Below are 18,121 nucleotides of genomic sequence, written 5' to 3' on the forward strand. Positions count from 1 at the left end.
AAATTCCAAAAATAAAATTATAATGTAGGCTGGGCATGGTGACTCACATCTGTAATCCCAGCACTTTGGGAGGCCAAGGTGGGTGGATCACTTGAGTTCAGGAGTTCAAGACCACCCTGGGTGATATAGGGAAATCCCATCTTTACAAAAAATACAAAAATTAGCCAGGCAGTGGTGGCATGGGCCTGTGGTCCCAGCTACTTGGGAGGCTGAGCGGGGAGGATAGCTTGAGCCAGGGAGGCAGAGGTTGCAGTGAGCTAAGATTGTGCCATGGCACTCAAGCCTGGGTAACAGAGCAAGACTCTGTCTCAAAAAAAAAAAAAAAAAAAAGAACTATAAATATTCAAAAACATTTTTATTATGTAAAAATTTCCTCTTTAAAAACGAACAGCTGGTGAATCTCCCAGTGCTTTTTGAGGAAGGATAGCAGTGTTAGGAGGGTCAGGCTCACAGTGAATTCTCTCAGGGCTTGGTTCTATCAGCTATGATTGGGTCACTGCAATCCAGCCTGGGCAACAGAGTGAGACCCTGTCTCAAAAAAACAAAATTTTCAATCTGTTTTTTTTTTTTTTTTTTTTTTTTTTGAGACAGAGTTTCACTCTTGTTGCCCAAGCTGGAGAGCAATGGTACAATCTCGGCTCCCCACAACCTCCACCTCCTGGGTTCAAGCTATTCTCCTGCCTCAGCATCCCAAGTAGCTGGGATGACAGGCATGCACCACCATGCCCGGCTAATTTTGTACTTTTAGTAGAGACAGGGTTTCTCCATGTTGGTCAGGCTGGTCTCAAAGTCCCTACCTCGGGTGATTTGACCGCCTGGGCCTCCCAAACTGCTGGGATTATAGGTGTGAGCCACCATGCCCAGCCCTGATTTTAATTTGTATTTCTTTGATTAGTAATCCTATCTTTTCATTCTTTACTGGCTAAGAGTTTAAATCCCTGCTCTGCTACCACTCTGTATGACTTTGGAGAGACAACTTGACTTCCATGTGCCTCAATTTCCTCATCTGTGAAGTTCCTCTCTAAAGAAATTGACCAGCTTCAAAGACGTATAGACTCTGACATAGTGGGACGGGCTCTAATGAAATTCCTGTACCCTTACTCACAAATCACAAAGCTTCTAGTCAGTATTTTAGTACCTCCCATTCTTGTTCAATAAATTACCACATGCTGGACATGGCCGGCTAGGGGCTGTGGCTCCAGAGATGCTTGAGGGAAGGTCAGTCACCACCTGTCCATCTGCTCCCAGCATTCAAAATTTGGTTCACTTCTCTCTCCTGCTGCTTTCTCCTCTTCCATTCTTTTGTCCTGTGGCTGCATGAGATACACACATTAGCAGGGCTCCAGAAGGAACAGAGATGAATGCAAATGTTCCACCCACTATGTCTAACCAGAGGCCAGAGTGACGTTCTAAGGGACTGAGTGTGACTCTGTTCCTCTAATGCTCAGCCCCTTCCGTGGTTCTCTGTGCCTTAGTGTCAAGTCCAAACTCCTCAGCACAGCCTGCCCAGGCCCCTCCAACACTCCCCTCTCATCTCTTGCCACCACCACCCTCCTAGGGTTCAGTCACTCCAAACTCCACTGCCCACTTCTGCACGCCCCTCCCGCCCACATTCCTCCCCACTTTTGCTCATGCTGTCCTCCGTAAGTGGATGCTCAAGGCGCAGCTCACAAGCCACCTCTTCTGGGAGCCCAAAGGATTGGATTGTCTTTCTCTTTTCTCCCACAGCACTTTGTCATATATGTGCTATAGCCCTGTATGATGATGATTGTCACATGCACTCCAGGCAGGGACGTGGGACTCTCTTGGACATTGCCTGGGCCTGTAGTGGGCTCTCAGTAGATGTCAACTCAGTGGATGGGTAGGCAGGGAATAAACAGTAAAGAGAGTGACATTGTTTTAGCATTCTGTGACTCCCACCACCGGTTGGTTGGATGGCTGGTTAACATTAGCTAGAAATGTTTAGGATAGTAATTTTAAACCTTAGTCCACTTACCAGTAGCCTAAGCAATATAAATGGCTACAGACCCTCATAGAGGTGTTGCCATGCACCTTGGCTCCGTCCGAAGGCCAGCAACACAGTAACAGGGAATGCAGAGACGTGGAAGGGCTGTTTCCAGAGACAGTGTGGAGTGGTGGATCCAGACACCACCTGATGCCAGGGAAACACTTGGGCCTTTTCTTGGTACCAGTGAACGGGTGCCCTGCTGGGAACATAAACACAATCTTCTGGACTTCCAAACCAAACATAACAGAGATAGGGTGGCAGAGGATGAACTTGGACAGGCCACAAGCAGGCAGGCCCTGGCTTCCTTAGACTTCCCCTGTGACTGTCAAATGTATTAAAATACGTGATATGTTCTCTTCTTGCAGGAAGGTCAACTTGGGAAGTGGACCAGGGTCCCAGTAAGGAGCTGGGCTTCTCTGTAGATGCTGTATGGCCTAATTCCCCCAGTCCAGCAGTGCTTCTCCAGGTGGCCAGGTGCTCTTGGACTGGGCTAGAGGGCCTGCAGCAAAAATTAGAACTTAGTTGTTATTATTCCAGGCCCCATTCAGACTTCCCCTAATGACTCAACCAACTGCAGGAGAGCTGAACTGAAGGGTCTGAAATTCTGGTTGGCTTTGAAAGTTAGTGGCTAAGGGGAAAATTGAATCCAGGGGAAATGTCCCCCTTGAAAGCCCCTTAGGAAAGTAAGCTAAATGCATCAATGACACGAGTTCCCTGTAAGTCACAGACTTCCACACTCCGTATGAAGAAGCCTGGGCTCACATTCAGGCTCTGCCACTCACATGACTTGTGAGAGTTTCTCATCAAATGGGAATAATAATGTCTACTTCCTATGATTATTCTAGAGACTAAATTTAGATAAAATACGGGGAAATATAGTACATAATAAGCACTCAAGGCCGGGAGTGGTGGCTCACGCCTGTAATCCTAACACTTTGGAGGCCAAGGGGAGTGCATTGCTTAAGCCCAGGAGTTTGAGCCTAGCCTGGGCAACATGGTAAGGCCCCTGCCCCAAAATACATAAAAGAAGTAGGGGGCCAGGTGCAGTGGCTCACGCTTGTAATCCCAGCACTTTGGGAGGCCGAGGTGGGCAGATGACCTGAGGTCAGGAGTTTGAGACCAGCCTGGTCAACATGCTAAAACTCCATCTCTACTGAAAATACAATGGCCGGGCGCGGTGGCTCAAGCCTGTAATCCCTGCGCTTTGGGAGGCCGAGACGGGCGGATCACAAGGTCAGGAGATCGAGACCATCCTGGCTAACACGGTGAAACCCCGTCTCTACTAAAAAATACAAAAAAACTAGCCGGGCGAGGTGGCGGATGCCTGTAGTCCCAGCTACTCGGGAGGCTGAGGCAGGAGAATGGCGTGAACCCGGGAGGCGGAGCTTGCAGTGAGCTGAGATCCGGCCACTGCACTCCAGTCTGGGCGACACAGGGAGACTCTGTCTCAACAAAAAAAAAAAAAAAAAAGAAAATACAAAAAAATTAGCCAGGTGTGGTGGCACATGCCTGTAATCCCACCTACTCAGGAGGCTGAGGCACAAGAATCGCTTGAACCCAGGAGATAGAGGTTGCGGTGGGCCAAGATGGTGCCAATATACTCCAGCCTGGGCAGCAGAGCGAGACTCAGTCTCAGAAAAAAAAAAAAAAAAAGAAGAAGTGGGAGTTGAATTTTTTTTTTTGAGACAGGGTCTCAGTTCTGTTGCCCAGGCTGGAGTTCAGTGGCATGATCATGACTCACTGTATCCTCAAACTGCTGGGCTTAAGCGAGCCTCCTACCTCTGCTTCTCGAGTAGCTGGGACTACAGCCACACACTACCATGTCCAGCTAATTTTATTTATTTATTTTTTTTGAGACGGAGTCTCTCTCTGTCGCCCAGGCTGGAGTGCAGTGGCCGGATCTCAGCTCACTGCAAGCTCCGCCTCCCGGATTCCCGCTATTCTCCTGCCTCCCGAGTAGCTGGGACTACAGGCGCTGCCACCACGCCCGGCTAGTTTTATGTATTTTTTAGTAGAGACGGGGTTTCACCGTGTTAGCCAGGATGGTCTCGATCTCCTGACCTCGTGTTCCGCCCGTCTCGGCCTCCCAAAGTGCTGGGATTACAGGCTTGAGCCACCGCGCCCAGCCTCCAGCTAATTTTAAGAAAAATGTTTTGTAGAGGCCGGGTGCATTGGTTCACGCCATAATCCCAGCATTTTGGAAGGCTGAAGCAGATGGATTGCTTGAGTCCAGGAGTTCGAGATGAGCCTGGGCGACATGGCAAAACCCTATCTCGGCTGGGCATGGTGGCTCACGCCTGTAATCCCAGATTTCAGGGATTACTGTACGTTGGGAGGATGAGGAGGATGGGTCACCTAAGGTCAGGAGTTCGAGGCCAGTCTGGCCAACATGGTGAAACCCTGTCTCTACTGAAATACAAAAAATTAGCCAGGTGTGGCGGTGGATGCCTGTAATCCCAGATACCTGGGAGGCAGAGGCAGAAGAATTGCTCGAACCTAGGAGGCAAAGGTTGCAGTGAGCCGAGATCGCACCATTGCACTCCAGCCTGGGCAACAAGAGCAAAACTCCATCTCAAAACAAAAACAAAAACAAAAACCCATCTCTACAAAACAATATAAAAATTAGCCAGGTGTGGCAGTCTGCGCCTGTAGTCCCAGCTAGTTGGGAGCCCAAGGGAGGAGAATAGCTTGAACCTGGGAGGTGGAGGTTGCAGTGAGCTGAGACTGCACCACTGCACTCTGTCCTGGGTGACAGATTGAGATTCTGTCTCAAAAAAAAAAAAAAAGTTAATGTGGGTTTGATAGTTAGATGATTTTCATCAGCAGCCTTGTTCCAAACAACCTCTTAGGAGCCAATGATTGTGACCATGAATGGAGTTGGTTTTAAAAAAAATTATAGACATATAACAGTTATACATATTTTTGGGGTACATGTGATATATATTTTTTGAGACGGAGTCTTATTCACTCTGTTGGCCAGGCTGGAGTACAATGGCACGATCTTGGCTCACTGCAACCTCTGCCTCCTGGATGCAAGCAATTCTCCTGCCTCAGCCTCCCGAGTAACTGGGATTACAGCATGTGCCACCACGCCCAGCTAATCTTTTTTGTATTTTTAGTAGAGACGAGGTTTCACCATGTTGGCCAGGCTGGTCTCAAACTCCTGACCTCAAGTGATCCGCCCACCTCAGCCTCTCAAAGTGCTGGGATTACAGGTGTGAGCCACTGCGCCTGGCCTACATGTGATATTTTGATGCATGTATGTAATGTGCAATAATCAAATCAGGGTAATTGGGATATTCATCACCTCAAACATTTTTCTTTGTGCTGAGAACATGACAGTTCCTGTCTTGTAACTATTTTGAGACATATAAATTATTAACTGATTTCTCTTCTGTACTCTTGAATACTAGAACTTATTCCTTCTAACTGTATTTTTTTTTTTTTTTTTTGAGACAGAGTCTCGCTCTGTCGCCCAGGCTAGAGTGCAGTGGCGCGATCTCGGCTCACTGCAAGCTCCACTGCCTCCCGGGTTCACGCCATTCTCCTGCCTCAGCCTCCCTAGAAGCTGGGACTACAGGTGCCCGCCACCACGCCTGGCTAATTTTTTTGTAATTTTGGTAGAGACGGGGTTTCACTGTGTTTGCCAGGACGGTCTCGATCTCCTGACCTCGTGATCCGCCCACCTCGGCCTCCCAAAGTGCTGGGATTACAGGCTTGAGCCACTGCGCCCAGCCTCTAACTGTATTTTTATACCCATTAACCAACTTCAACTCATCTTTCCCTCTCCTTTCCCTTTGCAGCCTCTGATAACCAACATTCTACTCTCTACCTCTTTTTTAGCTCCTGCATGTGAGTGAGAACATGTGGTATTTGTCTTCCTGTACCTGGTTTATTTCACTTAGTATAATGACCTCCCATCCATCCATGTTGCTGCAAATGACAAGATTTCATACTTGGCTTGGCGCAGTGGCTCACATCTGTAATGCCAGCACTTTGGGAGGCCAAGGCGGGCAGATCATGAGGTCAGGAAATCAAGACCGTACTGGCTAACATGGTGAAACCTCGTCTCTACTAAAAATACAGGAAAAAAAAAAAAAAAAAAAAAGAGGCTGTTGAAATGTTCAGGCAAAGGAGGGGAGAGTTCCGTGAAAGTAGGTGCCTGCAATGTGGTTCATTTACGTTTACATCGTGTATTGGTAGAGCCTGGCTTTTCCAGTTCTTTGTTCAGAAACAGCTCTCTCAATCAATGGTTCTTGACCTCTAAAAGCATCTGTCCACAAAACTAGTCATTTACTCTTGGAAGTTTTTCACTATTTTCATAACAATGGATATCAAAATCCATTTTTTGATGAAAGTATTTTGTTAGCTTTTGACTTTCAGTGAGCAGGGAAGAGCTATCATTTAATCAAGAACCTTTTGTTCTGTCAGCTAATATCAAGTAGGGAGCTTCTTTAAAAAGAAATCCTGATTATACAATCATGAATAATCATGACGAAGATGAAAAGAGGGAAGTAGTAATGGAAACCAGTGTGCCCGCCTGAGCTCCCTGTTGAGCTAAATTTTTTTTTCTTTTTTTTTGAGACAGTCTTGCTCTGTCGCCCAGGCTGGAGTGCAGTGGCACACCTTGGCTCACTGCAACCTCCACCTCCCTGGTTCAAGCGATTCTCCTCCCTCAGCCTCCCGAGTAGCTGTGATTACAGGCACCTGCCATCACGCCCAGCTAAGTTTTGTATTTTTAGTAAAGATGGGGTTTCCCCATATTGGCCAGGCTGGTCTTGAACTCCTGATCTCAGGTGATCTGCCCACCTTGGCCTCCCAAAGTGCAGGGATTACAGGTGTGAGCCACTGCGCCTGCCCTGTTGAGCTAATGTTTTGAGAGGATGGACAAAATATAGATGAAGGGAAGTAGAATCAGAGATGGATCCTGAAGAATGACACAATCCTGAAAAATACTGTCAGGAGGACTGTGCTGTAATCTGCCAGAAATTCTAAAGACAATAAAAAAGGTCTTTAGATTTATTCTTAGGGCAAGAAGAACAAAGAAAGCATAGATCTACTGCTTAGGGGATAATATAGACTGATACTGAGAGAAGGCAGAAATACTCAAACTTTATAGACAGAAGAACTGTTGTCAATGACAATAATTTTAGCTAAGACTACGGCCAGTCCCTCCTGATATCCTGGGCCCTTTAAGGAGGCGAGGGTGGGGAGTCTGGAATCAGTGGTGCCCCAACGCAGGCCTGCTGCACATCTAGGGGATTCCTCTCACCACTTCCCTCTGTTTCCTAGATCTCATGCTTGCTTCTTTCTTAGTTTAGCTGTTTTTTTTTTTTTCTTTTCTTTTTTGAGATGTAGTGTCGCTCTATTGCCAGGCTGGAGTGCAGTGGCACGATCTTGGCTCACTGCAACCCATGACTCCTGGGTTCAAGCAATTCTCCTGCCTCAGCCTCCCAAGTAGCTGGGACTACAGGTGTGCACCATCATGCCCAGCTCCTTTTTAAATTTTTAGTAGAGACGGGGTTTCACCATGTTGGTCAGGATGGTCTTGGTCTCCTGACCTCGTGATCCGCCTGCCTCAGCCTCCCAAAGTGCTGGGATTACAGGCATGAGCCACCGCGCCCGGCCTAGCCCCTGGTTTTGCAGAAGCACATTTTCCACAAGCACAGAGGATATGTAGGGGATATGACAAGTACTAGCAAGGATGCTGGTGGGTGTGCCAGCTGGTGCGGCTGTTCTAGAGAGTCACCTAGCAGTTTCAGTCAAATGAAGAATGTGTGAACCCTCTGTCCCATCAATCCTGTTCCTGAGCACAGACCCAAGGGAAGTTACGATATGGATCCATAAGAGTGCATGTATGAAGATGCTCACTGTAATACTGTTTGTGTCTTTGTGTGTATAAAGGCTTCTGATTTCTGTAATTGTATAACCTATCATTTCACTGAATTCTCTCTTTAAATATTTTTTCTTTTTTTTTTTTTTTTAGAACTGGGGCCTTGAAGCCCAGGTGCAATGGCTCACACCTGTAATACCAGCATTTTGGGAGGCCAAAACAGGAGGATCACTTGAGACCATTTTGAGACCAACCTGGGCAACATGGCGAGACCACGTCTCTACAAAAAATTTAGAAAATTAGCTAAGTGTGGTGGCACGTACCTGTGGACGAAGCTACTTGGGAGGCTGAGGTGGGAGGATAGCTTGAAACTGGGAGGTTGAGGCTGCAGTGAGCCATAATCTGCCATTGCGCTACAGCCTAGGCAACAGAGTGGGACCTTGTCTCCAAAAATAAAAACAAACAAACAAAAAAAAGGGGACTTGCTGGACTCGGACTCCTGGACTCAACCAATTCTCATACCTCAAGCTGGGACTACAGCCTTGTACCATGGTGCCTAGCTTTGAATTCTTTTTTAAAAATTTCTTTTTTAATAGCAGTTTTTTAGTTGATTTTCTTGGGCCGTGTAAATATTGATCCTATCATTAACAAATAGTAAAACTTTTACCTTCTCTTTTCTAATTTTTACATATCTAATTTATAACTTTTTTTTTGAGATGGAGTCTTGCTCTTGTCGCCCATGCTGGAGTGCAATGGCGTGATCTTGGCTTACTGCAACCTCCACCTCCTGGGTTCAAACTCTTCTCCTGTCTCAGCCTCTGGAGTTGCTGGGACTACAGGCGCCCGCCACCACGCCCAGCTAATTTTTTGTATTTTTAGTAGAGACAGGGTTTCACCATGTTGGCCAGGTTGGTCTTGACCTCCTGACCTCATGATCCACCCGCCTCGGCCTCCCAAAGTGCTGGGATTACAGGTGTGAGCCACTGCACCCGGCCCCTAATTTATAACTCTTATCTGATTGCTTTGGCTAATACCTTCAATACACTGTTGAACAGTAGTGGAGATAGTGGACATTCTCTTCCTGACTTTAGCAGGGCTATGTGGATTGCATTTCATTTATTTTAATTTTTATTGGACAGCTAAATTTTTTAACTTTTTAAATTAAAGTATAATTTACATAAAGTGCTAAATCCTAAGTGTAATACTTGACACACTTTTACACAGGCAACACCCAGCTCAAGATGCAGACTTTCCAGCATCCCAAAGACTCCCTGTTTCTTCCCTATCAATATCTCCCTCAAAGATAACCAACATTCTGACACCATTGATTAGTTTTGTCCATTTCTGAACTTCATACAGATGGAATTACACAATATGTACTCTTGTGTCTGGTTACGTCCACTCAGCATTAGGTCTGTGGGATTCATCCATGTTGTATGTAACAGTAGTTCCAAGTTGAATATCCATGTTTTATGTAACAGTAGTTCCAAGTTGAATATCCCTGATATGGTTTGGCTGTGTCCTCACCCAAATCTCACCTTGAATTGTAACTCCCACAATTCCTACACGTTGTGGGAGGGAGCTGGTGGGAGGTAACTGAATCATGGGGGTGGGTCTTTCCTGTGCTATTCTCAAGATAGTGAATAAGGTTCACAAGATCTGATGGTTTTAAAAATGGGAGTTTCCCTGCACAAGCTCTCTCTTTGCCTGCTGCCATCCATGTAAGCCATGACTTGCTACTCCTTGCCTTCTGCCATGATTGTGAGGCTTCCCCAGCAATGTGGAACTGTAAGACCATTAAACCTATTTTTCTTCCCACTCTTGGGTATGTCCTTATCAGCAGCATGAATATGGACTAATACAGTAAATTGTTACCAGTAGAGTGGGGCGCTGCTGAAAAGATAACCCAAAAATCTGGAAGCAACTTTGGAACTGGGTAATGGGCAGAGGTTAGAACAGTTTGAACTTCCTAGAGACTTGTTGGATGGCTTTGACCAAAATGCTGATAATGATATGGACAATGAAATCCAGGCTGAAATGGTCTCAGATGGAGATAAGGAACTTGTTGGGAACTGGAGCAAAGGTGACTCTTGTTATTTTTTTTTTTTTTTGAGACAGAGTCTTGCTCTGTCGTTCAGGCTGCCGTGCAGTGGTGTGGTCTCAGTTCACTGCAACCTCCACCTCCTGGGTTCAAGCGATTCTCCTGCTGCAACCTCCTGAGTAGCTGGGACTACAGATGCCTGCCACCATGCCTGGCTAATTTTTTGTATTTTTAGTAGAGATGGGGTTTCAACATATTGGCCAGGCTGGTCTTGAACTCTTGAACTTGTTGACCTTGTTTTTGTTTTTGTTTTTTTTGAGACGGAGTCTCGCTCTGTCGCCCAGACTGGAGTGCAGTGGCCAGATCTCAGCTCACTGCAAGCTCCGCCTCCCAGGTTTACACCATTCTCCTGCCTCAGCCTCCCAAGTAGCTGGGACTACAGGCGCCCACCACCACGCTCGGCTAGTTTTTTGTATTTTTTTAGTAGAGACGGGGTTTCACCGTGTTAGCCAGGATGGCCTCGATCTCCTGACCTTGTGATCCGCCCGTCTCGGCCTCCCAAAGTGCTGGGATTACAGGCTTGAGCCACCATGCCCGGCCTCTCCCTTTGTTTTTTTTGAAAGAGACAGGGTCTTGCTCTGTTGCCCAGGCTGGAGCGCAGTGGTATGATCATAGCTCACTGTAATCTTGAACTCCTGGGCTCAAGAGATCCTCCCACCTCAGCTTCCTGAGTAGCTGAGACTACAGGCACACACCACCATGCCCAGCTAAGTTTTAAATTTTTTTGTAGAGATGGAGGTCTCACTATGTTGCCCAAGCTGGTCTTGAACTCCTGGCTTTACCTCTCAAAGTGCTGGGATTACAGGCAGGAGCCACTGCACCTGGCTTCTTATTCTTCTACTATTCTTCTTTCCTTCTTGCTCTTTTTTGAAGATTTCTTCAATTTTCCTGTTTTTTTTTTTTTTTTTTTTTTTTTCCTGGAGATAGGGTTTTGCTGTCACCCAGGCTGGAGTGCAGTGGTGCCATCGTGGCTCACTGCAGCCTTGAACTCCTGGGCTCAAGTGATCCTCCCGCAATAGCCTCCTGAGTAGCTGGGACCACAGGCATGTGCCACTATGCCTGGCTAATTTTTTTTTATTTTTTGTAGAGAGAGGTCTCACTGTGTTGCCCAGTCTGGTTCCTAATTCTTGGTCTCCCAAATTGTTGGGATTACAGGCATGAGCCACTGTGCCCAGTTGATTTCAACTTTCTCTTCCAACCCTTCTAGCATTTTAATTTCTGCTGTTATGTTTTTAATATACAAGAGGTTTTTTTATTTTCCCAAGTTTTTTATAAGAATGCAGACCGTTCTTATTTCATAGATGCAATATCTATTTAAACTACTAATATTAGCACTTCTTTTAAATTCTCATCTCCTGTTTTCTTCAATATTATTTTTCCGTTCATTTGTGTCATTTGTTTTTTTTTTTTTTTTTTTTTTTGAGACGGAGTCTCGCTCTGTCGCCCAGGCTGGAGTGCAGTGGTGCGATCTCGGCTCACTGCAAGCTCCGCCTCCCGGGTTCACGCCATTCTCCTGCCTCAGCCTCCCGAGTAGCTGGGACTACAGGCGCCCACAACCGCGCCCGGCTAATTTTTTGTATTTTTAGTAGAGACGGGGTTTCACCGTGGTCTCGATCTCCTGACCTTGTGATCCGCCCGCCTCGGCCTCCCAAAGTGCTGGGATTACAGGCGTGAGCCACCGCGCCCGGCCCTGTGTCATTTGTTTTGTTTGTATTTATTTATTTATTTTTTGAGATGGAGTCCCGCTCTGTTGCCCAGGCTGGAGTGCAGTAGCACAATCTCAGTTCACTGCAACCTCTGCCTCCTGGGTTCAAGCGATTCTCCTGCCTCAATCTCCCAAGTAGCTGGGACTACAGGTGCCTGCCACCATGCTTGGCTAATTCTTGTATTTTTAGTAGAGATGGAGTTTCAGCATGTGGTTCTCTATTGAGCTTGTAAGCTTTACATCACCAACAGTAATATACATATTTGTTTCATAATACCTTGTAAACAGTCATCAAACTTTTTGACTGTGAAAATATTTAGCCAAGTACAGCAGTTCACGCCTGTAATCCCAGTACTGTGGCAGGCTGAGGTGGGAGGATCAGTTGAGTCCAGGAAGTCGAGGCTGTAGTGAGCCATTATTGTGACCCTACACTCCAGTCTGGGCGACAGAGCAAGACCCTGTCCTAAAGAAAAAAAAAAAATTTTATCTGATTCTAAAAAACATTTTTTTAGAGATGGGGTCTCCCTACATTGTCTAGGCTAGCCTAGAACTTCTGCGCTCAAGCAAAGCACCTGCCTCAGCCTCCTGAGTGGATGGGATACAGGCACCTGCCACTGAGCCCAGCTTAACTATTATTTTAATTTGTATTTTTCTTAAGTTTAAGACTGAGCATGTTTTTTTTTTTTTTTTTTTTTGGGACGGAGTCTTGCTCTGTCGCCCTGGAGTGCAATGAAGCCATCTTGGCTCACTGCAAGCTCCGCCTCCTGGGTTCACGCCATTCTCCTGCCTCAGCCTCCCAAGTAGTTGGGACGACAGGCACCTGCTACCACACCCAACTAATTTATTTTTATTTTTTTTTATTTTTTTTTATTTTTTATTTTTTGAGATGGAGTCTGGCTCTGTCGCCCAGGCTGGAGTGCAGTGGCCGGATCTCAGCTCACTGCAAGCTCCGCCTCCCGGGTTTACGCCATTCTCCTGCCTCAGCCTCCCGAGTAGCTGGGACTACAGGCGCCCGCCACCTCGCCCGGCTAGTTTTTTTTTTTTGTATTTTTTAGTAGAGACGGGGTTTCCCGTGTTCGCCAGGATGGTCTCGATCTCCTGACCTCATGATCTGCCCGTCTCGGCCTCCCAAAGTGCTGAGATTACAGGCTTGAGCCACCGCGCCTGGCCATTTTTTTGTATTTTTAGTAGAGACGAGGTTTCACCGTGTTAGCCAGGATGGTCTCGATCTCCTGACCTCGTGATCCACTGACCTTGGTCTCCCAAAGTGTTGGGATTACAGGTGTGAGCCACCGCGCCCGGCCAAGACCGAGCATCTTTTAATGGTTGAGAGACAGTTGTGTTTCTGTTTTGTTCCCAAGTGTTTGCTCATATCCTTTGTCCATTAGAGTTTTAGCTTTTCTTTTATTTATTTCTAGGAGTGCTTTATTCTTTTTCCAGTTTGTTGTTTGTTGATTCTTGCTTATGATGGCAGTGGCCACTGCACCAGCCGCAGTGGGGAGGTACAAGCAGTGGTGGCAGGGGCAGCTGCGGGAGCAGGAATGGTGGCTGTGGCTCCCCTGTGCTCTGCATCCCCGAGGCAGTCGATTGTGCTGCCCCTACCCTTGCATGGTCAGGTGAGACCCGTCCCCAGGCCTGGAGCCTCTGCTGCTCTGGACCCTGGCCCCGTGTCGTCACTCTAGCCTACTGCCACTGTGGAGAGGGCGTGGGGAGGAGGTAGAGCTGTGCCTGGGGCAGTTCCGTGAACCACAGAGCCAGCAGGAGCCAGGGACAAGCTGGACCCTCCCCAACATCCCCTACCCCCCATGGAACCTACCACCCTGGGGGCTGCCGCAATGGGGCTGGGCGCAGAGAAGCAGTGGGGCATGGGGGGCAGGCAGAAAGGGGCCCACTGAGGACCTGAAGCCCCTGCCCCCAGCTGCCTGCAAGCTCCATGGAGTGGTGGGAGCCCCACCCTCCCAGGTGTAGGATCTGGGCATCTCTGCAGTCTGTGCCTTCAGGGCACAGGCTTGGGGGTGTCTGCTTCCGCTGCCTGGCCTCTCCCCACCCCTGGGTACCCACTCCGATCTCAGAGTGGTATTAGGGTTGAGCCTGGGCGCTGTCCTAGCCTGGCTGGGTGTGCACCTACTTGGGGCAGCACTAACATGTCAACCTCCCTCTTCAGATTTTTGGTAACGAGGAGCATGGGAGAGACGCCAAGGGGGGTGCTAAGGGCAGCTCAGCACTGGTCTGCAGGCACCCCTCGCCAGGAATAGCCTGGGTGCCATGAAAAGTGGTAGGAGGCATACCTGCTCTAGGGTGGAAAGGCGTGGGTTCCCAGTGAGGCGCCACCTTCAGGCCAGGGAGGGCCTGAAGACTGGGGCCAGGCTGCAGTCCCATGGACTGGAGTGGGAATTTGTGGTGCCTTTTCCAGGCCCACCCATGGCCACCCATGGACCAATCAGTGTGCACTTCCTCCCCTCTGAGGCCCATAAAAGCCCAGGGCTCAGCCAGAGCAGAGCTGAAGACAGGATGACCAGCTACAGAGAGGAGGTACCCTCCACGCTAGGAGCTAAACACTCCTTGGGTTGACCTGCCTAACAGAGAGGAGCTACCCTCTTTGCTAGGAGCTGAACACCCTGGCTGCAGAAAGGAGCTACCTCCTCCAGGTCTCCTTGGAGCTGTTCTACCACTCAATAAAGCTCGTTTTCATCTTGGTCACCCTTCACTTGTCTGCATACCTCATTCTTCCTGTTCACAGGACAAAAACTCAGGACCCACCGAATGGTGAGACTAAAAGAACTGTAACACAGACAGGGTTAAAACATGCCCACTGCTCACCACATTGCAGGTGAAGAGAAGGAGAGAAGAGCTGTGGCCCTTTGGGAAGCCCAGATCTGGGAGACCTGGGAGCTACCTGAGCCAGGGTTGTGAGTCTCTCTTTGGGGCCCTGCAGTTCCCGGTATCTCCAAGCTTCTGGTGCCAGCTGGGAAAGCTGCTTGTGATGTGCCTGGTCCAGCTGCAGCCTTGCAGAGAGCCATTGTCTGTGCTGGCACCTGGAGCTGCCTGCTCCACGGCAGCAGCTGGCATGTCTGCACAGTGGCTGGACTCCACGCTCGTTCACACACCCCTCGCTGCTCCATACCTGACTTACAGACTCCTTTGGAGGCATGGGATCCAGGCTGGTAGCATGAGCCAAGCACAGCCTGCCAGGCTGAATGGGCAGAATGAGCCCAGTGAGCCCAAGCAAAATTCAGACAAGGGTGCCACCAGCCACAGAGGTTTCTAGCCAGAAAAGTGATACCCCCTAAGATCCTGCAACACTTATAGTGGTTTATCAGATTAAAAAAACTTTTTTTTTTTTTTTTGAGACGGAGTCTCGCTCTGCCGCCCAGGCTGGAGTGCAGTGGCCGGATCTCAGCTCACTGCAAGCTCCGCCTCCCGGGTTCGTGCCATTCTCCTGCCTCAGCCTCCCGAGTAGCTGGGACTACAGGCGCCCGCCACCGCGCCCAGCTAGTTTTTTGTATTTTTTAGTAGAGACGGGGTTTCACCGTGTTAGCCAGGATGGTCTCGATCTCCTGACCTTGTGATCCGCCCGTCTCGGCCTCCCAAAGTGCTGGGATTACAGGCTTGAGCCACCGCGCCCGGCCCTAAAAAAACTTTTTAATGTGATCACAATTTCTTCTATGGCTTTCAAATTTTGTGTCATATTATAAAGAATTTCCACACTCTGAGACTAAAAATGTCTCCCCTTCATTACTTCCATTATTTATTTAGTTTTTAAATTGAGATGGGGTCTATGTTGCCCAGGCTGGTCTTGAACTCCTGGGCTCAAGTGCTCTGCCCACCTCAGCCTCCCAAAGTGCAGCGATTGTAGGTGTGAGCCACCATGCCCGGCCACTTTTTGTTTTTTATGTTTTAATCTTTCATCCACTTTCACAGATGACTACCCAGCAATCCTAATCCTATTTATTGAACATTCATCTTTTACCTACAGATTTTAAATAATGTTAATAACATTTAAAAAATCACATATAAAATTCTTACGTGTATTTGTTTCTGGATTTCTCATTCTGTTCTATGGATCTGTTGGCATGCCTGTGCAACACTACATCTTTTCTTATCTATTTTAATATTTGACAGAGCTGATTCCCCTGCCTCCCCCTCCCCATACGTTCTTTTTAGAATTCCTCTGACTCTTCTTGCTTTTCTTTTCTTCTTTTTTTTTTGAGACAAAGTCTCATTCTGTCATTCAGCCTGGAGTGCAGTGGTGTGATCTCGGCTCACTGCAACCTCCACCTCCTAGGCTCAAGTGATTCTCCCACCTCAGCCCCGCAAGGGCTGGGACTACAGGCACCTGCCACCACACCCAGCTAATTTCTGTATTTTTAGTAGAGATGGGGTTTCGCCATGTTGCCCATGCTGGTTTCAAACTCCTGAGCTCAAGCGATCCACCCTCCTCACCTCCCAAACAGCTGGGATTACAGGTGTGAGCCACTGCGCCCAGCCTCTGTTCTTGCTTTTTTACTTTTTCCACTTGAACTTTGAAATAATATCGCCTAGTTTCCAAACTTAGCTTGTAATTTAATGAAATCACATAAAATTTATAGACTAACTTAGAAAGAACTAACACCTTTATGATGTTGAGCTTTTCTACTCAAGAACAGTGTGCCTTTCTATGTATTTAATTGTTCTTCTGAGTCCTTCAATAGCATTTTAAAGTTTTCACCATAAAGATCCAGCACAGTTCTTATTAAGCATATTCTTAGGTGTTTTAGCTTACTCATAATTATTGTATATGGAAGCTTCTGTCACATCTACCAACTAGTTGTGGTTTGTTGTTTGTTTTTTTGAGATGGAGTCTCACTCTGTCACCCAGGCTGGAGAGCAGTGGCGCGATCTCAGCTCACTGCAACTTCTGCCTCCCAGGTTCAAGCAATTCTCCTGCCTCAGCCTCCCGAGTAGCTGGGATTACAAGCACGTGCCACGACGCCTGGCTAATTATTGGATTTTCAGTAGAGACAGAGTTTCACCCTGTTGGCCAGGGTGGTCTTGATCTCCTGACCTTGTGATCTGCCTGCCTCTCCCTCCTAAAGTGCTGGGATTACAGGCATGAGCCACCATGCCCAGCCGTTTTCCTCTTCTTTATGCATTTCGGAGACTAGAATTCATAGCAGTAATCCATGGAATGATATTTTGTTTTGAGGGAGTGTCTATATGATCCATAAAGTTGTATGCAAAATTTGGTATGCATATACATTTGGGTTGGAGAATGAAATTAAAAGCTTTCCTAAGGTTTCCTAAGGGGTATGTTATACTATAAAAACTTAAGAATGACTTATCACACCAAAAAGATATTAAGCTTTTTTTTTTTTTTTTTTTTCCGCCTCCCGGGTTCATGCCGTTCTCCTGCCTCAGCCTCCCAAGTAGCTGGGACTACAGGCGCCCGCCACCTCGCCCGGCTAATTTTTTTTTTTTGTATTTTTTAGTAGAGACGGGGTTTTACCGTGTTAGCCAGGATGGTCTCGATCTCATGACCTCGTGATCCGCCCGTCTCGGCCTCCCAAAGTGCTGGGATTACAGGCTTGAGCCACCGCGCCCGGCCGATATTAAGCTTTATGTTATTAAATCAAGTTAAAAAGTAATAATTATATGTCTATTTAGTTTTATTAGAATACAGACTGGGTGCGGTGGCTCATGCCTATAATCCTAGCACTTTGGGAGGCCAAGCAGGAGATTTGCTTGAACCCAGGAGTTCAAGACCAGCCTGGGCAACATAGTGGGACCCCATCTCTACAAAAGATAATTAAGGGCCGGGCGCGGTGGCTCAAGCCTGTAATCCCAGCACTTTGGGAGGCCGAGATGGGCGGATCACGAGGTCAGGAGATCGAGACCATCCTGGCTAACACAGTGAAACCTCATCTCTACTAAAAAATACGAAAAAAAAAAACTAGCCGGGCGAAGTGGCGGGCGCCTGTAGTCCCAGCTACTCGGGAGGCTGAGGCAGGAGAATGGCTAAACCCGGGAGGTGGAGCTTGCAGTGAGCTGAGATCCGGCCACTGCACTCCAGCCTGGGTGACAGAGTGAGACTCTGTCTTTAAAAAAAAAAAAAAAAAAAAAAAAAGATAATTAGCCAGGCATGGTAGCATGCGCCTGTAATTCCAGCTACTGAGGAGGCTGAGGTGGGAGGATCGCTTGAGCCTGGGAGGTCGAGGATACAGTGAGCCGTGATCATGCCACTGCACTCTATCCTGGGTGAAGAAGTGAGACCCTGACCCCCCCACACACAAAAAGAATACAGATGATTATGGGAGTCATTTACATTTAAAGACTTTTGTTTGATTACCATATATTTATATAGTACATTACCATTTACAAAGAGATTTTATATATTTTGTCTTTTGAACTTTTGACACACATAAGAAATATGTAATACTCTAACTTTAGGCACAAGAAAATAGATTTAGAGAGGTTACTCTCTAAAAAGTGAAAGTG

At 47.4% G+C, this 18,121-nt stretch overlaps 1 long non-coding RNA gene across 2 annotated transcripts in view; it reads right to left on the minus strand.

Annotated features, from left to right (window-relative positions):
* Positions 1 to 905: 905 nt before the first annotated feature.
* Positions 906 to 18,121, minus strand: part of LOC123574615 (uncharacterized) — a 37,221-nt gene continuing 20,005 nt past the window's right edge. Inside the window, exons 2-3 of one of the 2 annotated variants that reach the window (XR_010587853.2) lie at positions 1,997 to 2,207; positions 906 to 1,313 (exon numbers count right to left, since the gene is read on the minus strand). This is a non-coding gene — a long non-coding RNA (uncharacterized lncRNA). Of the gene's footprint in view, positions 1,314 to 1,996; positions 2,508 to 18,121 lie in introns of both variants that reach the window. The other variant, XR_010587854.2, reaches the window with a different exon arrangement.

Source organism: Macaca fascicularis, chromosome 7 (assembly GCF_037993035.2).
Source record: "Macaca fascicularis isolate 582-1 chromosome 7, T2T-MFA8v1.1".
In the NCBI taxonomy this organism is placed as follows: domain Eukaryota; kingdom Metazoa; phylum Chordata; class Mammalia; order Primates; family Cercopithecidae; genus Macaca; species Macaca fascicularis.